This window comes from Protopterus annectens, chromosome 8.part0 (genome assembly GCF_019279795.1).
Source record: "Protopterus annectens isolate FY-2018-M chromosome 8.part0, PAN1.0, whole genome shotgun sequence".
NCBI classification, from domain to species: domain Eukaryota; kingdom Metazoa; phylum Chordata; order Ceratodontiformes; family Protopteridae; genus Protopterus; species Protopterus annectens.
Genome location: NC_056741.1, coordinates 1,198,897,119 through 1,198,920,775, shown reverse-complemented (window position 1 = coordinate 1,198,920,775; position 23,657 = coordinate 1,198,897,119).

Sequence of the window (23,657 nt, the reverse complement as noted above, 5' to 3'; positions counted from 1 at the left end):
CATAAAAATCAACTGCCAATCATTAGCGGACCGGAGTTCCGCTGTGGCGACCCCTAACCGGGAAAAGCCAAAAGACACAAACAAACAATAGGGCTTCCTAGAGTGAACACTTATGGGAAAAGTAACAATAAACATGAGAGATATTTTGAAAGATAGTTCTTTTTTGAAACAGCTTTTGTGTAATGAGGTAAAAATATTTTTTTAGAAAGGGATGTTATACAGGACAGTTAGGAATCATAAGGTATACAAAAAGTCAAATGATGATTTGTAAAAGTATGTTTTATATGTGGTCATTGACGTGTATGCATATGTGTAAAAGATCTGCAAAAGAATGCAGGTAGACAATTGTAAGAAAAAAAATGAAATGCACTGATTCATTAACTACCAACCAGATGTTATAGACCGTCTTATTATTTGTAGTTCTGGTAATTTCTATGTCAAAAAGCCATGAGAGATTTCAAAGCTATGATAATGTAACCCTTATTTAATAAAATAAATTGTAGGCAGGAGAATGCACCATATAAGCTCATCTCAGTTTTCATAATGCTTTAGAGAGGCTGCCTTAAAAAGCCTGAATGTAGTTTTTCATTTTAGGAATAAAAATAATACATGATAGAAAAAAATATGTTTGGTTGTGTGTTGGGGTACCATAGGTGAATATTAAGTACCTGAGAAATTTTTGGGATCTATATAATGAATTATTTTCTTGATATAACAATATATTTCAGCTGAAATTGTTCTTAAAACACACACAATAAGATGATTTATACAGATGATGTGACTCAGAGAAATCCCTTAGGAAACAATCCACTGTTTGAGCTATGTACTGCATTCAGTACAATAAGCATACTTAGGATATGCAGTTTAACATCATAGCCTGAAGCTACTATTAACTAGTACTTAGACATAAATAATACATTATAGTAATTTGTTAAATGCAGATCATAACTATAGTTTAGCTAACAAAGCATAAATTAAATGCAGATAATTACATTCCTTCTGGTCTCATCTTTGCTCATATTCATTACAAGCTGTCATTAAGAACAGCAGTAATGAAAATAAAGCTTTAGAACACTGAAGTACATTAATCCAGCTATTTATCAAAACGTTAGGCAGGAATCTCTCGGAAAAGATTATAAAACATGGTCTATCCTAAATGGGATAGGGTTTATATTCAAATCATCATTTTTCCTGGAAAATGTTAAGTGAATAAAGCATTCATAATGCAATGTCCCTTTTTATAATCTGTTGTTTCATTCAGATCTTTTAGTAACATTTTATTAAATAATCCTCCTGAAAAATAAAAAGTCTGAGCCTTCTACTTAATGTACAATGCTTTACTTATGAAATCAGGTTTGTTATTATCTCAACATGTGCTGATTTGGCCGTCTTCTTAGTTTTTGAAGTGATCAGGGTAGTCTATGCATTTTCTCTATAGTGAAGTTCAGAACAAATTTAGAAGGCCAGCATATTGGTTTAGAATGCCTAGGCTAGTAATCAAACTCTTATTATGGGGAAACATTTCAGAATGACCTTTTAAAATCTGACTTTCATCATATATCTAGCTTCTGCATCCATTAACCTTGATTTGATTTCTTTAATTTTACTAGAGATTATGGGGACTCTTCCATGTCACCTATTTGTATTTTTCTCTATTTATGAGTTTTTTTTAATGTTTAATACCCATTTCATCAATAGTATAGCAACATTAGTTTTAGACTTCAACTCTAATGCTAATTCCAAGAATCTCACAAAATCCCCCCTCCCCTACAAACAACCAATACAGCATATAATACCTTATCTACCCACTACCAAGATCCCATAATTCCTCATTTCTCTTCACAGCCTGTTCCTACTTCATCATTCCATAAACTCCTCCTTAAGCTCAAACCTTGCTTATCCTCCTTTGACAATCTGCCATCAGAATACTTACAACTGGCCACCAACTCTATCACATACCCATTTAGCATGCTTATAAATCGATCTATTTTTGAATCATATGTCCCTACTCTGTGGAAAAATCAATCATAACTCCTCTACCCAAGGAGGTAAATCAAATGAGATTACACACTACTGACCCATCTCTATCCTTTCTCCACTATCCAAACTACTAGAAAGATGCATACATACATAACTGCTAAACCACCTTACCCATAATAAGTTCCTCACACCTACCCAACATGGTTTTAGCCCTGGGCACAGTACAACTACAGCTCTCATTTCTTTCACAGACATAGTCAACAATGCTAGGTACTTCAACTTACACACATCTGTATTACTACTAGGCTTGTCAAAGGCCTTTGACACAGTCTCAAATAACAAACTAGAGACTATCAGAAATAAGATGTGCATTATCCACCAAACAATGGTTTAGCAGCTTCTTCTCCAATAGACAACAATGTGTAAAGTGGCAACATTGCTTTTCTCAATACCAAACTAACAAAACCTTTGTTCTACAGGGGTCCATTCTAGGACCTCTTATCTTTAGCATATTTATAAACAACTTACAGATGGCCTCCCATCACAGCACACTAATCCAATATGCTGATGGTTCAACAATCATATTCTCCTCTAGCAGCATGTCTGACCTCCTAAAAAAAACACAGACTGCTTTCATTGCAGTAGAATCATGGCTAACCAATGCAAGTAAACCCAAATAAAACTAAGCTTTTACATTTCACAAGCAAAAATGACATATCTGATTTCAGAATTTACTCCAATAACAACATTGAAATTGAAATAGTAACTAGTGCTAAACTTTTGGGTATCACCATAGACAATAAATTCACATTTGATCAACATATACTGAATGCTATAAAAAACTCATGTCAAACTAGGAACATTATATAGACATAAGAACTACATAAACTCACATACCAAAAAAGCACTTGCTAATATCTACCTGATCCTGTTTTTGTTCTATGGTGGTCTCATTTTTACAAATCTACACACATCTCACAAAACCAAACTTCAGTCTTGTTATTATAGAATTGCTAAATTTGCCACCAGCTTACCATATCGCACTCACCATTGTTACGCACTAAAGGAACTCAACTGGCTAAATTCCCCCACTACCTATATTATTTGCAACTCTCAATTTTACAAAAACTAATTTATCATCCTGACAACTGTCCAGCCCTAAAATGTACCCTACAAGCTTGTATAACCACCAGAATTCTCCAATCTGGTAATAGACAACTTATTCACATACACAAACCCAATAAAAGAGCCAGTGAGAGTCTCCACTCCTATGCCATAGCTAAAATTTGTAACAGCTTACCGGACAATATCATTAGTATTGAAAACTGCAAAAAATTCAAACTTACACTAAAAAAACACCTCTACAACTCCTGGACCTGTCCATGCCTAACAATTAGTTCCTAACTTCCACCTCCTATGGGTTTCTCTTTCTTCCCTCCACTTTCTTTCATACTCCCTCTAAGACTCTACCATACAAACTCAATTTTTCTCTGCTCATTCCTCTAAACCCCTCAAACAGAAACTAACCACATCTCTCAAAGGAACAATAACTAAAACCCCTTTTCTTCTTCTTCTATGTCATTTAACTCAGTAAACCCAAATAACCTATGTAACAACTTTATTCTTCCATCACTAACTCTAAAGCAGAAACCCAATAATTATTTGATGAGCCATTTGAACCTACCATCAAAATACATATATTTATATATTCTTCTTGTATCTGTGTTTGTATAAATATAATAATGTGCACAACTTACAACTATGTATAAACTTAGAATTTGTGTAATATTTATTACTGTTATTAACTACTATGCTTTGTATTTTGTAAGTATTGGAGCTTTTCTTCCCGGGCCTCAGCTGAAAATGGGTTTCTGACCCAGTCGGACTTTCCCAGTCACCAAATGTCAATAAATAAATAAATAACTAAGAACATTTTTGAGGCCTTGCAATGAAATATTTAATTTTCTGATCATATTAAGTAGATCAAAAGTAAAACCTCCCAGTGCCATATATTTAAGTATTGTAGTCAACAAAGAATAGAGTATTTAGAATCAGCATGTGAACAGTGCATGGAAAGAAAATAGTACCATGTAAAATACAAACCGATTATGCAGTCCAGTAAAATATATTTGTGGAATGGGCAAGTCATCCTGGAACCCCCTCATGTGGGGGGGGTTTAGACAGTACAACCCCCCCAACTAAAGTGCAACCATCCAAGGACTGTATAGCCTGGGGGAAATGCAGAAAACAAGTATACCCTCTTCCCCATGACTATGAGTTCTTTGATTAGGTAGATATTTATTCAAAGGAATTAGTGTCATCAGATCTCCCACATAGAAAAAATGTTTGGTTCAGAATTTAAATGGATTTAATACTGGTTTTCATTTTTTGGGAGATCTGCAGTTTGACAAATGCTATACACATGGATTCTTAACCTTAGTTTCAATAGAAACAACTTTATGTGATTTGATTACACTTGAACGTTTCATTTTATTAACATCCATAACAGAGGATGTCTTCTTCTTGTCAGGTATATGCCTCAATGGGTGTTGTTATAGAGGGCTCAAGCTCTAATCTTCTGAGGAAGCAGGTTTAGGCTTTCTCTTTCTCTTTCTCTCTTTCTTTCTTAATTCTTCCTACTGAATGCAAAAGTATTCTATTACCAGTCCTATTCAGGGCAGTTCTCAGATCTCTAAAAATGGAGTCTATTTTAGAATCGAGCACCCAGCTTAAAATGATCTGCTCTTTATTTCACCACTTCCTTTGCTGAAAAAAAAACATAATACTTTGGTATTTGCTATGAAAGCAAAGGCTAATGCTGTGTAGAAATGTTTTCCTATTCTGTTTCCTCTAGTAATAAATACTCCTACATTAATGCTAACCTTACCAACACTATGTGGAATCGAGCCATACATGCCCATAGTTTATCAATCTAGTTTATTACTTATTGATAATTTCAATACATTCCATTATCTATTCAACAGATGTTTTGTGATTCACACACAAATACAAATGGAGATTTAAATATCCCCTTGGTGAAAACATAAGATAAAACAATAACACAATAGGAAGAAGAGGTTCTGCATAATCTACAAATGGGTCCCATCTTCAAGAACTAGCTCAGCCTATCCCAGAATATACTAATATGGATTATCTACTCAGCCAAGGAAGGCCTATGAGCTTTAAGCTTGAATATAAAATGGAAGAAAATAACTACATAAGAAGACTTACAGTTAATAGCAAAATTGTGAGGCAAAATATCCCTTGAAGAACAAGATAATGCCAATATACTGGTGAAGAAATATTGTTTTTGGTTTCAGAACCCAGCTCCACTGCTTATATCTTTTAATCAGACTAAAACAGTTTTGTGCAAAGTCAAGAAATCTAGTTCCATGGGTCCTGGTGACATCCTAGGAAATGTCCTTAATGTATTGCTAGTATAATTCCATGACCCGTAATTATGAGCTCAGAAAGTATGAAAAGATTATAATGAAACTGAAAGGAACACTAAATGCTGAAAGTCATTATTCTACTTTAAAGTAAATTCTTTTGCTGCAGAGCAAGACCTTGCACCCACCACACCATATACTAACTTTGAGACTGCCATACCTCAGTGAAAAAGGACTATTCTTAGATACAATGACCTTGGATTTTAAATCCCTATTTTTACAACATTCAGCCACACTACTGCAGGACTCCTTTACAAGTCTTGGAATTTAAAAATACTACCTTTCTCAGTGCTGTAAAACATAATATAGTAGCTCTTTCAGATCTTACTAAAAGTCTCTTCTCTTGGTAGATCCTGAAACTATCCTAGAACGCCACACTGGACTATCACTCCAAAGGGAAAATTTTGAGGTTACCTCTGGAACTATAAACCCAAGAATTTCACCAGTATCCTGTTCAAATTATGGAATTTGTATTTCTGATAGACAGAGGCTGTTTCCTTCTTGTAGATATGATATATTATTTGCTATGGGTGAAGCATGCCTACATTTTTTTTTCCTTTTAAAGGAGGTTATAGCAGAGTCTTGGAATAGATGTTAAGTATCCGCACAACCTTCCTTGATCCTATGAAGGTCTTTAACACTGTGTACAACAGAGGATTTACAAATGAACTCAATGAGCTTGCCATAATAGCGTAGATGGTTTTGCACAGTAAATGGTAAATTCAGAAAAGTTTGACTTTAGGTCTTCTCACCACAAAAAGGCAGCACTGGGAATGTAAGGTCTCCGTTCTTGAGTGATAGTCGCAGTCATTACACAAATGCAATAAGGTCATGAGTGCAAATATGCAAAGGCAGATGAAGTGATAATGAGACATAAATGAGAAATGATGTGGAACGGTGTATACTAATGAAGTATTCTCTTGTGTGTTTGTGATCCATTGTGAAATTTGCAAGTCTCGGTTAAGGTATCTACTTTACAATCCATGAAAATGCTTTCACTTCATGCTAACCTTGCTCTTTCCTATTGTGAGCTGCTTGTCTTGGCTGAGCCAAGACCGCTTGCTCCCTGTGGCAATTGTTAGCCAAGAAGGCGGAGACATAAGTAGAGAGCAAGCCATTATAATTCTGAGAGTCAAGCAAAACTAGAGAGGTTTAGAGTGCACAGGTATTTTATAAGGGTCTTAGTGAGTATGCATGACCCCCATAGGAATACTGGAGGAAGCATGGATCTCCCATACCTGAAGACACTAAGGTATATCTAGCACTCTCTGCATTTGCCATGGAGAACCATTCAGAGATAGACTATGGACATGTTGGGCATTTTACAGGCTTCTGCCTCAGAGATACTGCACCAGTTCATAGATGTATTCTTGGCATGTGTAGATCAGTACATCTATTACCCAGTGTCACATCTGGATTGAGATGGGACTATGCATGCCATTTATGGGGTGGCATGTTTCCATGACTTCACAGTAAATTGTACCCATGTTGCAATTAGGACCCCTTCTGGTCCACAGAAAAGGTGATACTGGGATTGGAAAGGTTACCACTCCATCAATTTTCAGGTAGTGTTGTGATGCATGGGGGTGTATCACCAACATCTCTGCCAAGCATTCTGGCAGTGCACACAATTCCCATATCTGACACACTAGTTTACTCTGAGCATCCTACCAGACAGGAAGAGGCAATAGTGGTCATCCTGTTGGTAAGTGGAAAAATATGTTACTTCTTCTGCCTATTTTATTTAAGGAGATGTCCATGGTAAAATGCATTGTTGAATACTAAACCACTTTTTCTATGTTTTGTTTCCCTCAATCTTTTTCTCTCTCTAGCTCTCTCTTTTGCCAGTTTTATTTAAGTAGATATTCATGGTAAAATGTTTTGCTAAATACTAAACCATTTTTTAATTTGTTTTGTCTCCCCTTAACCCTTCTGTCTGTCTGTCTGTCTCTCTCTCTCTCTCCCCCTCTCCCACTTTTTTTGCCATTTAAGTGATGCTGGATATCCACTGCCACAGCTCATGACACCAGTGAGAAATCCAAGTGGAGCTGCAGAAGAGACCTACAATACAGATCTGTCAGAAACCCACATTGTCATTGAGAGGGTCTTTGGCCTCTTGAAGAGTCATTTTAGGTACCTGGATAAATGTGGGGAGTGTCCTTCAGTCTGACTCAGCTACTGCATGCAGGATGTTTAGTGCATGTTGCATTCTGCACAGCATGATCATGCACCAGTCTGGTGGTGAAGTGGCCCATGCTGTCACTCTAGCTCCCAGTTACAGCCCCATTATGTCTAATGTTGACCAGTTGGCAGAAGTAGTAAGGGACCCCATGTGACAGGCTTGTGTATAGAATACAGTTGCAGAGGTAAAGAGGAGGCATCTAGTCCAGAACTATGGACCATGACATTCAGGACAGTGTTTTCTTTCTTATAAAAGACATAGAGTATAATTAATGTATGCAGTAATATCTGTGGGCTATTCTGTGTGGTGCATGGTCTATTGTCAGGGTCTATATTATTTCTTCGACAGCTTAGGTTGTCGAATGCTCAATGATCGATGGCCGTATAAGTGAATTCTTTCCTTGGGAAATTACAATATATATATATATATATATATATATATATATATATATATATATATATATATCATTAGTAACAGGCAAAAAGAGAAGGATTAGAATATAACAAAAAAACTGCAGGATAGTTGTGGTACTCAATAGTGTCATGCTAATCATTTGATAGCACATATTGCAGAGAGATTTATACTAGAGAAAGTTTTTAACTGCACTAGCCAGGAGTAGTACATGTACAAAGCCAAGAATCAAAACAGTTTTTGAGCAAATGTTTGAATTCATTATAATTAGTAGTAGTTCTAAGGTTTAATGGAAGTGAGTTCCAATGTTACATGATGGGAGTATAGGGAATCTCCGGCAGTATTTGTTGATTTGGTAACCTGTAGGAAGCGTGTATTAGTTGATTGAAGGGAATGTCTGGTTGAATAGATTTGGAGAATGTTTTGTAGTGCGGGTGTTTTGTCTGCATGATATAATATATTGGGAGCCACGGTTAGCTGATTGTACAAGAGAAGATATCGGAGTTCTAGACAAGACAGTTTTTTCAGTATGTCACAGTGCTGTATATGACTTATGGAGTCAGAAGCAAACTTGTCAGTTTTATTTTAACATTGCTCTAATTTCCTTAGATCTGTTTTTTTGAGATTAGTAAGAACTGGAGAAGCATATAGGAGTTGATAAAAGTTGAGTTCTGGCAATAGCTATCCTAGAGGTGTTGGTTAGAAATTTTATTTCCTGTGCAAAGTATTCATTCTTTTGTGAACATTCTTAATAGTTTGTGAGACATGAAGGTCAAATCCTAGATTGTTATCAAGGGTGATGCCTAGCAGTTTGGTTTGTGTGTCAGGAGTGAGTATAGTGCTGTCACTAGTAGTGATGAAGAAAGTGGTAGTGGGGGGTGGCTGTAGAGGTTTGGAAGACCATGAGTATGTTTTTGTTTGTGGGGGTTAAGTATGAGCTGAGATTCTGATAGCCAAGATTCTATTTCAGAGAAGGACTTTTGTGTCATTAGCTGGAGTTGATAAAGTGTTGGAGGATGGTGTATAAGGGCAGTGTCATTTGTCTACTGAACAATAGTTGCTAGTAGACTGGCAGTATTTAGATCATTAGTGAAAATGCTAAACAGAAGTGGGCCAAGAATTGAACCTTGTGGCACACCTAGTATGACTGGGAGAAGGGTGGAGAGGTTATGTCGTGATATAACTGCTTGTTGGATTTCTTTTAGGTAACTTTGGAACCACAGGACAGCAGACAGATGTAGGTTAAGGTTAGATAGAATATTCAACAGTTTATGATGGGACACTGTATCAAAGGCGTTGGACATGTCTAAACAAATTTGCCCTCATTATGGAGTTTATAGATAGTACTGGAAAAGTTAAGGAGTGCAGTTGTGGTGCTGTGGTGGGGTCTGAAACCATGTTGAGAGCTGCCAAGAAGGTTATTGTAAATGAGGTAGTGAAGGACTTAGACATGAATACATCTTTAAGGATTTTAGATATAGGACTAAAATAGCAATAAGTCTATAATTTGTGAGCTCTGTAGAATTGCCACCCTTGTGTATGGGGATAATATATGCAGTTTTGCATAGTTTAGAACATATTGCTCTGCAATAGATCTATTGATCAGAATTGATACAGGGTAAAACATGGCTTCTGCTGCTACTTTTAAATATTCATCAGGTAGGTTGTCTGCTGCAATTGTCATGGGTTTGAGTTGCTGTAGTAGTTTACCAATAGATTTTGTGGCTACGGGTTGAAAGGAGAATGATGTACTATTTGGGTTATGGGAACAGGGTGTGGTTGGTGAGTTAGGGTTCTTGTTGTTAATTAGAGACAATATACTTTATGTGAGGAACTTGTTAAATTCTTCTGCAATGGTACTAGAGGAATTTGGAATATTGGGGGAAGGAGTTGTTGTTTGGCCTGGGTGAAGGATGCATTTAATAGTTCTCCAGAATTTGTTTTGGGTTATATTGGTACTTTAACTGTAAATTATAGTAGTTGTTCTTTTTCTCTAGGTTAATCTGACATTTAGCTTTATTTCTAAGTTGCTGGAATGGTAGTCAATTGTTATGTGTTTTACAGAAATATCATAATTACCACACCTTATCTCTTTCCATTAAGAGGGTCCTTGTGTCTTTGGAGAGCCATGGTATAAAGTTAGATTTACAGTGAATTGTTCTAGGAGGTGCTAGTCTGTCAAGAATGTTGAGAAAGGTATTACTGAAATATTCTACTGCTGTATCAAGGGGGGTGTATTTCAGGATGGTCCAATTACACTTTTTTAGGGTTTGTATAAATTCTAGGAAGTAAACATTGTTCATACTATGTATTTGGTGAAATATGTTGTGTCTGATGAGATTAGGATGCTGCCTAAGTAGGTAGGTAGGAATATGGTCGCTAAGACTGTCAGGCAGACAGCCATAATGTTGGTAGAGGTAATGTTTATTGGTTAACATCCAATGTAATGTAGATTTCTTTTTATCAGTCCTTGTGGCTCCCTGTACAAAATGAATGAAACCAAATGTTAATGAAGTTTTTAGGGGTGGCTGAATTACAGGAGGACCAGTGCCCGTTAAAGTCACCCATTATGATCGTTTCATGAGCTATGGTGTTAGTTATGGTTTGAAGGATATGCTCAACAATGGAAACATTATTGCCAGGTGGGATGTAGATGACTATAATGGAAATGAATATATTTTGGTTTAGTAGAAGCTTGATTGATAAAATATCTATATTTTCTAGGTTGGGTATGTTGAGATTATCTAATACAAGTTCATTATGGCCACACCTCCACCCTTTCCTTCTTTCCCCTCCACCCTAAATAGGCTGTATCCAGTAGGGGCTATTTTATTGTCAAATATATGTGGCTTAAGCCAAGTCTCAGTGAAGGCAGCTATGGCAGGAGAGTAGTGACATAAAGTAACATGTAATTCTTGGACTATGTTTACTATGCTTCTAAGGTTTAGGTTAAGGAGTAATAAGTTTGAGCCTTTATGAGATAGATTGAGTAGGTTTTGTACTTGTTCAGGTGCTATAGGAGTGCTATTTGGACCAGGATTAGGATGTATATCACCACTAATTATGAGGCTTGAAGCGACAGTAGCTAGAGTATGTAGTAATTTGGATATGAATGTATGTTGTTTGGAGAACGATGGTCTGAAGTTAAGTTTTATGTAGGTCAGTTTATAGGTTTGACTGGTTTTAGTAGTATTAGTGATAACTGATGCAATTTGAAAATGGATGACCTTGGATGGAGTTGATTGAGTAGAAGTAGCTTTGTGGCTGGTGACTGGGGAATTGGGATAAGGTGGTAAGATTCTAGGTAGGCAGTTATGGATAGAGTGATAAAAGGAGCAGCCATGATTAAGTAGTTTCTGGAATGACCAAGACTATAATTGAATGTGAAGGGAGTGGTAGGATTTATTGTGGAATAACCATTTGTAAGAGGAATAAAAATGAAACCAGCATTAGAGTTGTGAATAGCAGTACTAACAGGGTGTGTTAATTTGTGTTGCTACTATTGCCTGGGTAGATAAATTGGCTGGGTAGTCTAATTGGTTGGCCTATGGTGTGGGAGTGGTTAGAACAGAAATAAATGTAGGAGAGTCAGTGGTGGGTGAGAATGGGGGCAGGGTGTGAGAGTACAGTGGAGCCCGAAAGATTCAAAGGTGGAATGGCGTGGGCTAAATCTCAGATGATCATGTCCCAGAAACAATCTAGCATATACCCTTCAGTCAGGTACATGACAACCACACAAGTATCCGATCCCAGTACCTGGTAACTCGGGCAATGCGGAGGTGAAAATATGAGATGAAACAAAAAGTCTCCACCAGTAGAATAAAGGAACCACGTTTAATCTGATCTTGAAACAAATTCACGTACACTGCTGCATCAACTAGGGTTAAGCGCTTTCATCTGTCCCTGCCAGATTTCATCAGAACCAAAGAGTTACGGTTGTAGCTCTGTTTTATACAGATTTAGGCGCCAAAATTAGCAATAATTGAATAATTAACTCCATTAAATCCATTAAATACATTTAACTACATTGAGTGATAAAATGTTAAAATATTAAGGGGATGCTTTAAAAATATGTATATAACTTTTACATACATATGCAATTACACTATATAACCCTTCCTCGACCTGCAAATCTATATAAGCAAATTTTGTAAAAACTTTATTATAACATATATGCAATATAACTGTTAACTATGGAATATAACACTATAATACATATGACAAAACTATGACTATAACATAGTGTGCTGGAATACTCCATAAAATAAAATACTAGTACTTGATAAATACTTGATAAGTGTATAATGAAAACTGAAATACTGTTCTTATATAGTGGTGAACCCCACTATGAACCATACAATCTCATTACTTTATAGAGATGTGAATATATATAACAAGAGATGCAAAGTTGAAAAGTTAAAAATGAAATCATATACTCTGAACAAACATGATCAGACTTAGAATATAACATGGTGAGAACCAGCATGTTATAGAAGTGTATAATATAAAGATATAAAAATTGTAAAATATATATGTACTAGTTACATGTACTAATTTTATAGCATGATTATATTACTACATAATCTCACATGTCTACTATATCCATCACAAACTAGAAGCTACCCATTACCGAAATTAGGAAGATCCTAACACCAAAAATGGTTTCAAACTGATGTGTTCATTGAGACCTGGGAATGTGGTAGCATCAAGACATATCTGCCATCTGCTCTCCAAAGAACCTAATCTAGCCTTCCAATTTCCACCTCCTCTTGATCTATCTACCTGATCTATAATTGCAAATTTGAACCTATGATCTTTTCCATTAACTATAATATGTTTACTGAGTGCATTCTTCTCATCACCTTTTTTCATCTTATAAGTGTGTTCATAAATCCTGGTTTTGAGTTTTCTTTCTGTTTTCCCTATATAATATGCGTTGCACTCAGTACAAGAGGCTAAGTATATGACTCTTTGGCTGTTGCAGTTTCCAAATTTGAATTTACATATACTTTTCATAGTGTTCTTCAATTTTATTCTAAGGTCAACATTGATATATTGGCACTGTCTACATGAGCCACATTTTTGTGTCCCTTTTGTAATACAATATTTTCCATGCTTAGTGTTATCACATCTTTCTATAAGTCTCTTCAGATTGTATCCAGTTTTTAATACAATATTGGGAGTGACTTATTGTATTTCTTACTTCCTCATCCATATTAAAAATAGACCAATGTCTACGTAAAATTTCCTTGACGATGTTGGTGTACGGGTTGAACATAATAACACACACTCGTCTATTAAATACTTTACTGATCTTTATGTTGGTGTCAGCTTTCCCTAATAGTGAATTATACTTTACACCCCATTGTGATCTAACATAGTCAACTACATCTTCAAGCATATCGATTGGATAACCCCTTTCCATAAATAGTTTTTTAATAAAATCTAGTTCCTGTGACATAATTTCTCTTGTGGATGACATTCGAGCTGCCCCCACACACTGACCTTTCACCACATTCTTAAATGTGTGTGGAGGATGGCAACTCCCATATTGAATGTAATCATTGGAAAAAGTGGGCTTACGATACAGTTTGGACGTATATCCAGCCTCATTGGTACTAATGTATTTATCTAAATATGCTATGCCACATTTTTCAACTGTATGAGTGAATCTCAAAAATTCTGTAGTATTATTTATATAGTTAATAAAGTCAGAAATTCTATCCGTTTCACCTTTCCATACAATAAATATGTCATCCAAGAATCGAGTATATAGTAGCATATGTTTATAGTGTTCACTGGGGAATATGAACTGGTTCTCCCATTCTAACATGACTAAGTTGGCAAATATGGGTGCACAGGATGCACCCATAGCCACTCCTCTAGTTTGTCTAAACATTTCACCTTGGAATTCGATGTAATTGTGATTCAAAATGAGCTCCATCATGCTCATAATTAACTTAATTTTGTCCCAAGTGTAACCAGAGTATTTCCTCATACTATTACAAAAATAGTCTAGGCCAATATCCTTTGGTATGCAGGAAAACAGATCTTTTACATCCACTGTTATAAATGTTATGTCCTTATCCCAAACATCACAGTTAAGTTTACTCAGAAAGTGCCAAGAGTCTTTTATTAAATGTGAAACATTGTTATATATGTGTTTCGTCCAATGATCCACTGTGACACCCAAATGAAATGTTTTGGATTTTGAACCAGATATAATAGGTCTATAAGGGGGGTTATTGAGATTTTTGTGGATCTTAGGAATACCTATAATGTGTGCCATAGTAGGGTATTCATTTCTTATAAAATTATATAGCTCTTCCATGATTCTATTATCCAATAGGTATTCTTCAATGGCTAGGTCAATCAAGTACTAGTATTTTATTTTATGGAGTATTCCAGCACACTATGTTATAGTCATAGTTTTGTCATATGTATTATAGTGTTATATTCCATAGTTAACAGTTATATTGCATATATGTTATAATAAAGTTTTTACAAAATTTGCTTATATAGATTTGCAGGTCGAAGAAGGGTTATATAGTGTAATTGCATATGTATGTACAAGTTATATACATATTTTTAAAGCATCCCCTTAATATTTTAACATTTTATCACTCAATGTAGTTAAATGTATTTAATGGATTTAATGGAGTTAATTATTCAATTATTGCTAATTTTGGCGCCTAAATCTGTATAAAACAGAGCTACAACCTTAACTCTTTGGTTCTGATGAAATCTGGCAGGGACAGATGAAAGCGCTTAACCCTAGTTGATGCAGCAGTGTACGTGAATTTGTTTCAAGATCAGATTAAACGTGGTTCCTTTATTCTACTGGTGGAGACTCTTTTGTTTCATCTCATATTTTCACCTCCGCATTGCCCGAGTTACCAGGTACTGGGATCAGATACTTGTGTGGTTGGTTTGCTCATTATAATTCTTCTGAGGTACATGACAAAGTTAATACTAGCCTACTTCAGAAGGATATTAAAGTCCTGAAGAAATTATATAGGGGAAAAACGCAAAAAAGTAAGGGAAGGAAAGGAGACTGGACTGTGACCAAGGGCAGCAAAGTCCTGGATAGCAGTTGAAACAGTAGAGTAAACCTAACAAGTTGGAGGTAAAAAGTTGTTGCTGAAAGGATGAGAGGGGAATATTCCAGTAGTGTGCCATCCAGGAAAAAAATATATAAGCCAATGTTACAGTGTTATATGGTACTGTTTTTAAACTAACCTTCCTGTACAGACAAGTGTTGTTGCTACAGACACTGGTAATGTTCAGTGTCCACATCACTTCTGATTATTCCACTGTCATCATCATCTGTGCCATAGTCATCCCCACAGACAGACAGGAGATATTCCTCATCTGGTATTACTGAAATAAATATTGGAGGCCCTCCCATTATTGGTGTAGGCAATTACAATCTTCCTTGTCTTCCTTCTAGCACTTCCTACAATATCATATCCTATTGTATTTCACTGTGTTAATGGGCAGTTTCTTCCACCTACTGCATTAATGTCCTGGGCAACTTGATTCCAGGCTTTTGTCCTTTCAGCTTGTTTGGGGCCCCTATTACCAAACAGACATTTACCATATGCTCTGACGGCTGCCACAAGAATGCAGTTACCTCTTGGCTGCAGTTGTCCTTTCTCTGTATCATTACAACACATGAAAAAAATGCCACATTCATACACAAAATCTTTTGCAATCATCTGTCAAACAACACAACAATGAAAGCATGCTTGTCATCCTCATAAAAAGGTATGTAATGTAAAACCCATAATATTATCTAAATGCAAAATTTCAGTCCTGCCAAGTAAAGTTGTGCTACATCCTTACCGCTTTGACAATTTGCAATTAAAACACTGCATTTGTACTATGTATGCACAATTACTACATTACCCCAAAGTAAATTATTTTCTCAGTGAACACTAATCAGTTGCACTGCTGGTATAATGATTGTCTGTTTACAAATGGCTGCTTTATAGTATTCATTAAAGAGATTGTATTATGCTACCATATCAGTAACATACATTTCATGACGTGAACTCACTAATTTTGAGTGTTTCATATCAATTCAGAATATTTCTATTATTTCTTCTTACTTTAAAATGTCCATGATTTCCTAAGTCATTTGCATCTAACTCAAGTAATCACAATTTAATATGGCTATAATAAATATTACACATAAATTCAGTTCCATTTACAGATTTTGTATGTAAATTAGGTCCTTTTTTATTTATCTCCACAAGCTGCAAAAATAACTGAATGTCTATGACCCCTTGTGCATATAAGTTGTTCTTGGCTGCTCATGACTGTTGGACCAAGTTGATGTCATTGCAATGGGGACAGTGGCAGAGTCTATAGTAGACCTCAGTATGCCTTGGGAATGAGCAGATAGCCACAGATATGCTTAAAGTTGAATGTCTTTAAAAAAGCAAACTGGAATTGTATACATTATTCTTTGCACAACCTTGAAGTATAATCCGTCCTCATTTAACATAATCTGCCACACCTTGTCACCTTAAAGCACTTAACATTTAAGAAAGGTTGATACACATATAGGAACATTTATTTTTGCAAAAAGAACTCCCACTGTATAAATATATATATATATATATATATATATATATATATATATATATATATATATATATATAATGTGTGTGTGTATGTGTGTGTGTGTGTATATATATATATATATATATGTATATATATATATATATATATATATATATATATATATATATATGGGTCTACTTTGTTTCACTGAAAACACACTTCACTGAAACTCATTTCATTGAAAACTCATTTCACTGAAAATCAGTTGCCTGAGCACAGTTCCCTGAATGGTCACTTCACTGAAAACTCATTTGACTGAAACTCATTTCATTGAAAGGTATATGCTCTGTTCCCCACTGTAGTGTGATCCTGGAGTTAGTATATATAGTAAGGGGGGGGTGGCACAGACCCCCACATTGTGGGGTGTGGGTAGAGTAGCTACCCACCTATTTTAAATATTGGAAACCATAGACATGGATACTTGCAAGTTTAATGAATAACTCTTTCCAGAAGATAATATATACTCAAACTATGGGGGTGGTTACGCCCCTACCCCCCCCGATGTGGGGGTATGTGCCCCCCACACCCCCTCCTTAATACATATAAAGAAAAAACATGTGAGGCAAACATTTTTGGTTAAAATAAACTTGCAAACAGTAACAGTACCTGATCTAATGACCCTACTGATTAACTGGGTTTGAAATTAAGGTGATGTTATACCCCAGAGGGAGTAATTCTCAACCTGTGAACCACAGCCAACTCATACTTTTTTCATTCTGGTTCTGGCACTTAAAATTATGGCAGCATCGGTGAAGGCATGAGGCCACATTCCAAGCTTTTCAGATAAGGAGGCCTTGGTAATGGCCTATCATCTTAATGAGTCATACCTGGATAAGATCGAGGCATGTGTGGTTCTGAAAGGAAAAAGATAAATAAGCAGGAGTTGAGTGAGCACCTTTCATCCTTGACAGGGATAACTCCATCTACCAGTGCATCACAGACATGATGATGTACAGAAGCAAAAGCCTGACCAGCTAGCTCAATGAGTTGACCAGTTAGTGGTGAGAAGGTCAAAGTTGTATAGTAAGTATTATTATTACTATTTTTGGGTCATATTAAACAGGTTTAAAAAATAAATAATACAAAGGTTGCATAATTGAAAGTATTTGTTAGAAGAAATATGTGTAACTGCAAATATATATCTATGTAAGAACAATGATGCAAAAGAAAACAAACATGTCTGCACATAGAAGTGCATCTGTATGCAAATATATGGAATGTTTTATGTGATATCATAATTGTTTATATAATTAGAAGTGTAATATACGTATGACTGAAATAATAATTTCCATGTATATAATATACAAACACACACACACACACATATATATATATATATATATATATATATATATATATATATATGTACACACACACACACACACACACACACACACACACACACACACACACACACACACACACACACACACACACACACACACACACACACACACACACGTAAATCACAGCCACAGCATACATCTGCATGAGTGCACTTGCAAATATTTATTTATTTTGCTTTCTGTTTAAATGTATATATTGATATACATTAAAAAATCGTTGCGTTTCAACATAATTTCATATAGCATTGCATTACCTTAAGAAGTAGTAGTTAACATTCAGACAGTTATTTTAAATAGTTTGCTGGCCTACACAAACAAAATTCTTAATTTACAAGTACATTAATTGTATAAAGCAAGTTTAAATAGCTGTAATTGCAGAAAAGATCAAAGAGAACAGATTACGGTGGTTCAGACGTGCAGAAAAGCAGAAGACAATCCGGTGAAGAAGATTTGGAACAGACAGGAAGAAGGTAAGAGGAAATGAGGACACCCAGCAAAGAGTTGGATGGATTGTGTGAGAGAAGATCTGCGATAGTCAGGCACGAGCGCGGCATTGAATCGAAAGATGGCAACAGTTAACATGATATTCCGACCCCAGGTAGAAAAATGGAAAAAAAGGAGGCTGACGCTGATGATGTATAAGATAGTCATTTCTTCCACAATATTAACTACACATAAAAGATGGTAGAACTCTCAGTCATGTAACAGCGCCGCACCCTAGTTGGAGTTGAGGTTAGAGGAGGGGGGGTGGGGATTGCAGTGTTAAGTGAAGGACCAGGACACACCATGCATATTAGTACTAATGATATTAATAATACTAAGGAATAAGAAGTGAAATACAGTTAAACAACAATTGTCTTATGTCTTCTCTTTCATGCCATTAAGGAAATTGAATACAAGAGGTGTCAGCAGTATAAGAGAACAGCTAGACTGGCTGAAGCCACTTGAAAGAATGAATAAAGCAGTAAATAGTATTGTGGACCAGATTTCAAAAGATTTGTTCTTGGCGTAAGATGGCCCTGATTCCAAAAGTATAAGTGATATATTTATGGATATGCCTTACACCAAAGTAAGCTTACACCACAGGCCAGATTCCAAAACATCTGCGGTCAGCCTAGTCTTATTGTAAGTGGTGACCTACACTGACAGCAAGACTTTTGGAATCAGGCCCTGTGTGTTTACCTTATTTCATTAATATATATATATATATATATATATATATATATATATATATATATATATATATATATGAAGAATTTACAAAGGATTGCAACTGAAGCACTACAGTCATTCAGTATATTACTTTAACCAAGTGTAAGAGATATGTCAAAGTGCAGTATTCTTTCTTTAAATGATTTCATTGATGTTTACAAAGAAGTCATATATAAAGGATGGTAATTGAAGTATTACAGTGCATTCAGTGCATTGCTGCAATGCAATGTAAAACATGTGTCAATATGTAACTGCAGTATTCTGTCCTTAATTGGCTTTATAAGATGTAAGTATGTATAAAGGGTGTTTTCAGCACAGTTTTGCAAACAAATAATTATTAGGCAATGATATGATTATTTAAGTTTTTATAGTAGACTGTAAAATGTAAACTCCACCAAAACTTGATAGCAATATACTTTCTTCCGAAGTACATGTAAGCACTTCCCATATAATTTCATCCAAGAATGCATGAGCACTTCTGGTGTCATTCTTCCCCTGTACACATAAACACTTCCCAAAGCAGTAGCTCCATGTATATAAGCACTTCCCGTATACTGTACATTCTGTTTTAGTTCAATGAAGATTTTTAAACATAAAATTATTTTCAAGTAAGAAACTGAATGCTGTGTAACACAATGTGTGAATTTATTTTATCTTCTGTTTTGTCCCCCCTTCTCTGTTTTATATTTTATTTTAATTATGCATTCCTTTCTCCTTTTTTAACTTTCTTTCTCTACTATTTCTGTTCATTTTTATACAGATCCAAATTCCTAAGAATCATACATCCCACGTTAGATAGTATTCACCCTCTACTTGTCCAGGGACATCTGACAAGGTCTGTGCAATGGCAACTGACCTGCAGGCACCCTGGCATGTAGCAGCCTGGCAGGCCTCACTGAACAAGGGGCTTCAGGACTTGGTTGTGGATGTGCTGGAGCAGGTTATGCACAGATGGACTATTCCACTTCCCACCCACATTACACTCTTATATAAAAATCTTTTCAAAATAGGGAGATCTATCACCTGTCAAAAACATAGTGCCCTTCCTCTGCCACCTCCTGCAGAAAAGTCATCTTTGTTGTGTCTCACCTTTTTCAGTCTTTGCTGTCTCCCCCTTTCCATTTTTAAAGTAACCAACATAAGGATACCCCTTTATTGAATATTTTAACCCCCTTCATTTTTAAAAGATATTGATACTAAATACTGTGCAATCTGCCACTTGCCTTAATTCTTTCAAGCATGACTACGCAAAGCCACATCCATTCACAATATCCAAAAACACACAAAGTAATACAAAGCCTATGGCTTTCATGTAGTATTTCACATGTACTTATTGTAGATGAGAGTGTGTGATATACCTCTAAGAAGTTTTCCAATTAGCAGACACGTGCATATAAGTACAGAGCACGTGCAAGCAAGAGTGCCATTTTGAGTGAGTAGCCAGAGTGATAGCATGCATGTGTAGATTGATAGCATGCATGTGTGTAGTAGTCATTTAGTTAGTTAATTCATTTAAGTTTAATGTTCCTGATATCCATCCTGATGTGTTTGTATGTAATAAAGTACTTAAATGAACACCTAAGCCTTATCGTCTTATTCAGATATACAAGATGAGTGACATGGTGTCAGAACGAATATAAAACAAAGCACTCAGTACACTGAGAACAAATTTCTAATTAAACAGAATGTCTGAAACTGCAACATATTGATAAAAATATTTGAAATAATTATGAAAATGTTTCAAACAATATCTGAATCGCATAAAATATATTAAAAAAGGAAAACAACTGTATTTTTTGCTATGTGCTACTCTTTCACATTAAGTAAAGTTATTCAAAGTATCTGAAGTGTGCAAAGTGTTGGCAAGAGTGTGTACAGTCATTTTAAAGAATATTTTGCAAAGTTCAGTCTTTTGAATTGTTTATTGTGCATTTGAATGTTATTACAAGTACCTGATGTGTGTGCATGTTCGTACATAATTACAAGGGCCATATTTGCATTGTGTTAAACATAATCTGTTGGCTTTGCAGAAGGATTTTGAAGACCAAGTCCGCTTGTATTTGATAACAATATTGCAGAAAATTGGAAAGTGTTTGAGCAAATGAACAATATTTTCATACAGGCTGCTTTTCTGACAAAGACGCAGATATAAAGACATTTATTCTGCTTAATTTAGCTGGTTCAAAAGCCGTTGAAAGAGAGTGTTTATTTGTGTATGCACTTACTGTGTATGCAGGGGAGGGGGAAGCCTCCATATAGTGGTATAGGCTGAAACGCGGGAAGACCATGAGTGCTTAAAATGTAAATTTAGGGAAATGAGTAACCCCCAAATGAATAATACAGTGGAAAGGCACATTTTATTCAAGAGGTCAAAAGCCTGGTGAAACTTTTGCAGCATATTTAAACAACTTGAGAAATAAGACCAAACGTACAGGTTTGGTTATTTAAGAGATGAGTTGATAAAAGACAGCCTTGTGTGTAGTATTAAAGATGATGCAGTGAGAAAGATTTTGCTTTGCTTTAAAACAGTGATTTAACTTTGAATAAGGCCATAGAGATTTGTCAGATATACAAGCTTACAGAAAACCACAGAAACATTCTTACAAATGAGAAAAGCACACATGTGGCTTTTCCTACTGCTAATATAGATAGTATGCAGTATGTGGTTAACATGTACAGGCCTAAGGGTGGGGCAGCTTCAGTGAAACCCATAGCCTTTCTAGCAAACTCCAGAGCATGTTCAGTGAAGCACAAGGGAGAGTAATCTAAATCAAAGAATGTGCCCCCAACTAGTCTCATAGTCAACTGCTGTAATTGTGGTGGTAATCATGAATCTAAAAGAGAAAAGTGCTTACCTTTTGGCCAGCAGTGCCACAAATGTAAAAAGTGGAATCATTTCTGAAGGTTCTGTAAATCAAAAGAGGCTCATTCTTTTATTAAAAGAGAGCATTTAAAGAGGCAAGTTGATCGGTTAGAAAGCTGTGACCCTATTTTTATGTTGATGGTGTGCCTGTGCTTGATGAAACAGTCAATTCAATAGATTTCTGGGAAAAGAATGAAGTATTTTGTACTGTTTGGATTAATGGGAGACCCATAGAGCTCAAAGCTGATACTGGCTCAAAGTGCAATGTTATGCCAGGAGAAACATTTGCTAGAGTAAAAACTGGTGAGATGCTTGATTTGGCGAAGTGTGCAAAGCTTGTTGCTTATGGTGGTGAAGAAATTCAAACCGAAGGCTCAGTAGTGATTTCATGTTACTCTACTGGGAACACCTATGACTTGCAATTTTACGTCGTCAAGAGACACATGCAGTCACTATTAGGCCTCGGAGACAGTTTGAAAATGGAACTGCTTTCATTTAATAAGGAAGTCCACCATGTAAACTTGAAGGATAACAGCTCCAATTTCACACAGACTATTTTTCCTGACTATGCTGATCTTTTCAAAGACAAACTAGGTGAACTCCCAGTCGTGTACTCCATGACGCTAGACCCTGAAGTAAGCCCACTCATCACGCTAGCACTGAAAGTTCCAGTAGCTATGCAGAATAGAGTCAAAGCTGTGCTAGACAGAATGGTGCAGCAAGGAGCAATTTGTCCAGTAGAAGAAACAACTGAATTGGTATCCTCCATGGTGCTAGCTCATAAGAAAACCTCAGATGATATTAGAATATATATTGACTCAAGAGACTTGAACAAAGCACTAACACAACCTCATCATCTGATGCATACAGTCAAAGAAGTTTCTGCTCTTATCCCAAATGCCACTGTTTTTTTTCTGTTTTAGTTGCAAAAAGTTCATTTTGGCAAATTTTGCTTGACTGCAAATCTTCATTGTTAACCGCATTCAGTACACCATTTGGAAGGTACAGATTTCTAAGACTGCCATTTGGAATAAACTCTGCCAGTAAAGTCTTTCAGCATGCAATGGAGCAAATTTGTTCTGGCTATCCATGTGCTATTATAGTAGATGATACTCTTGCAGGAGACAGTGGTGAAGTCAAACATGATAGAGACCTGAAGAAAGTTCTGGAAAGAGCTCTTGAAGTCAATCTTAAGTTGAATCCTCAGAAATATAAATTCAGGCTATGAGAAATTACTTATGTTGATAATTTGTTTATCAGCTCAGGTTTATGACCAGATCTTTCCAAGCAAACAGCAATATTTGAAATGCCAGCTCCAGACAATTTCCAAGCCCTACAGTGATTTCTTCAGATGATCAACTATCTAGGAATGTTCATTCCAGATTTGACCCAACTTTCAGCACCACTCAGAGAGCTGACAAGCAAAGATGTATCCTGGTCCTTGTCAGAACAACACCAAAGACCATTTGATGTCCTGAAGCAGAAAATTGCCAGTTAACCTACTGTAAGATACTATGATGTTTACAAACCATTAATTCTTTCTTGTGATGCTTCTAAGTTTGGTCTTAGTGCAGTCATTCTTTAAG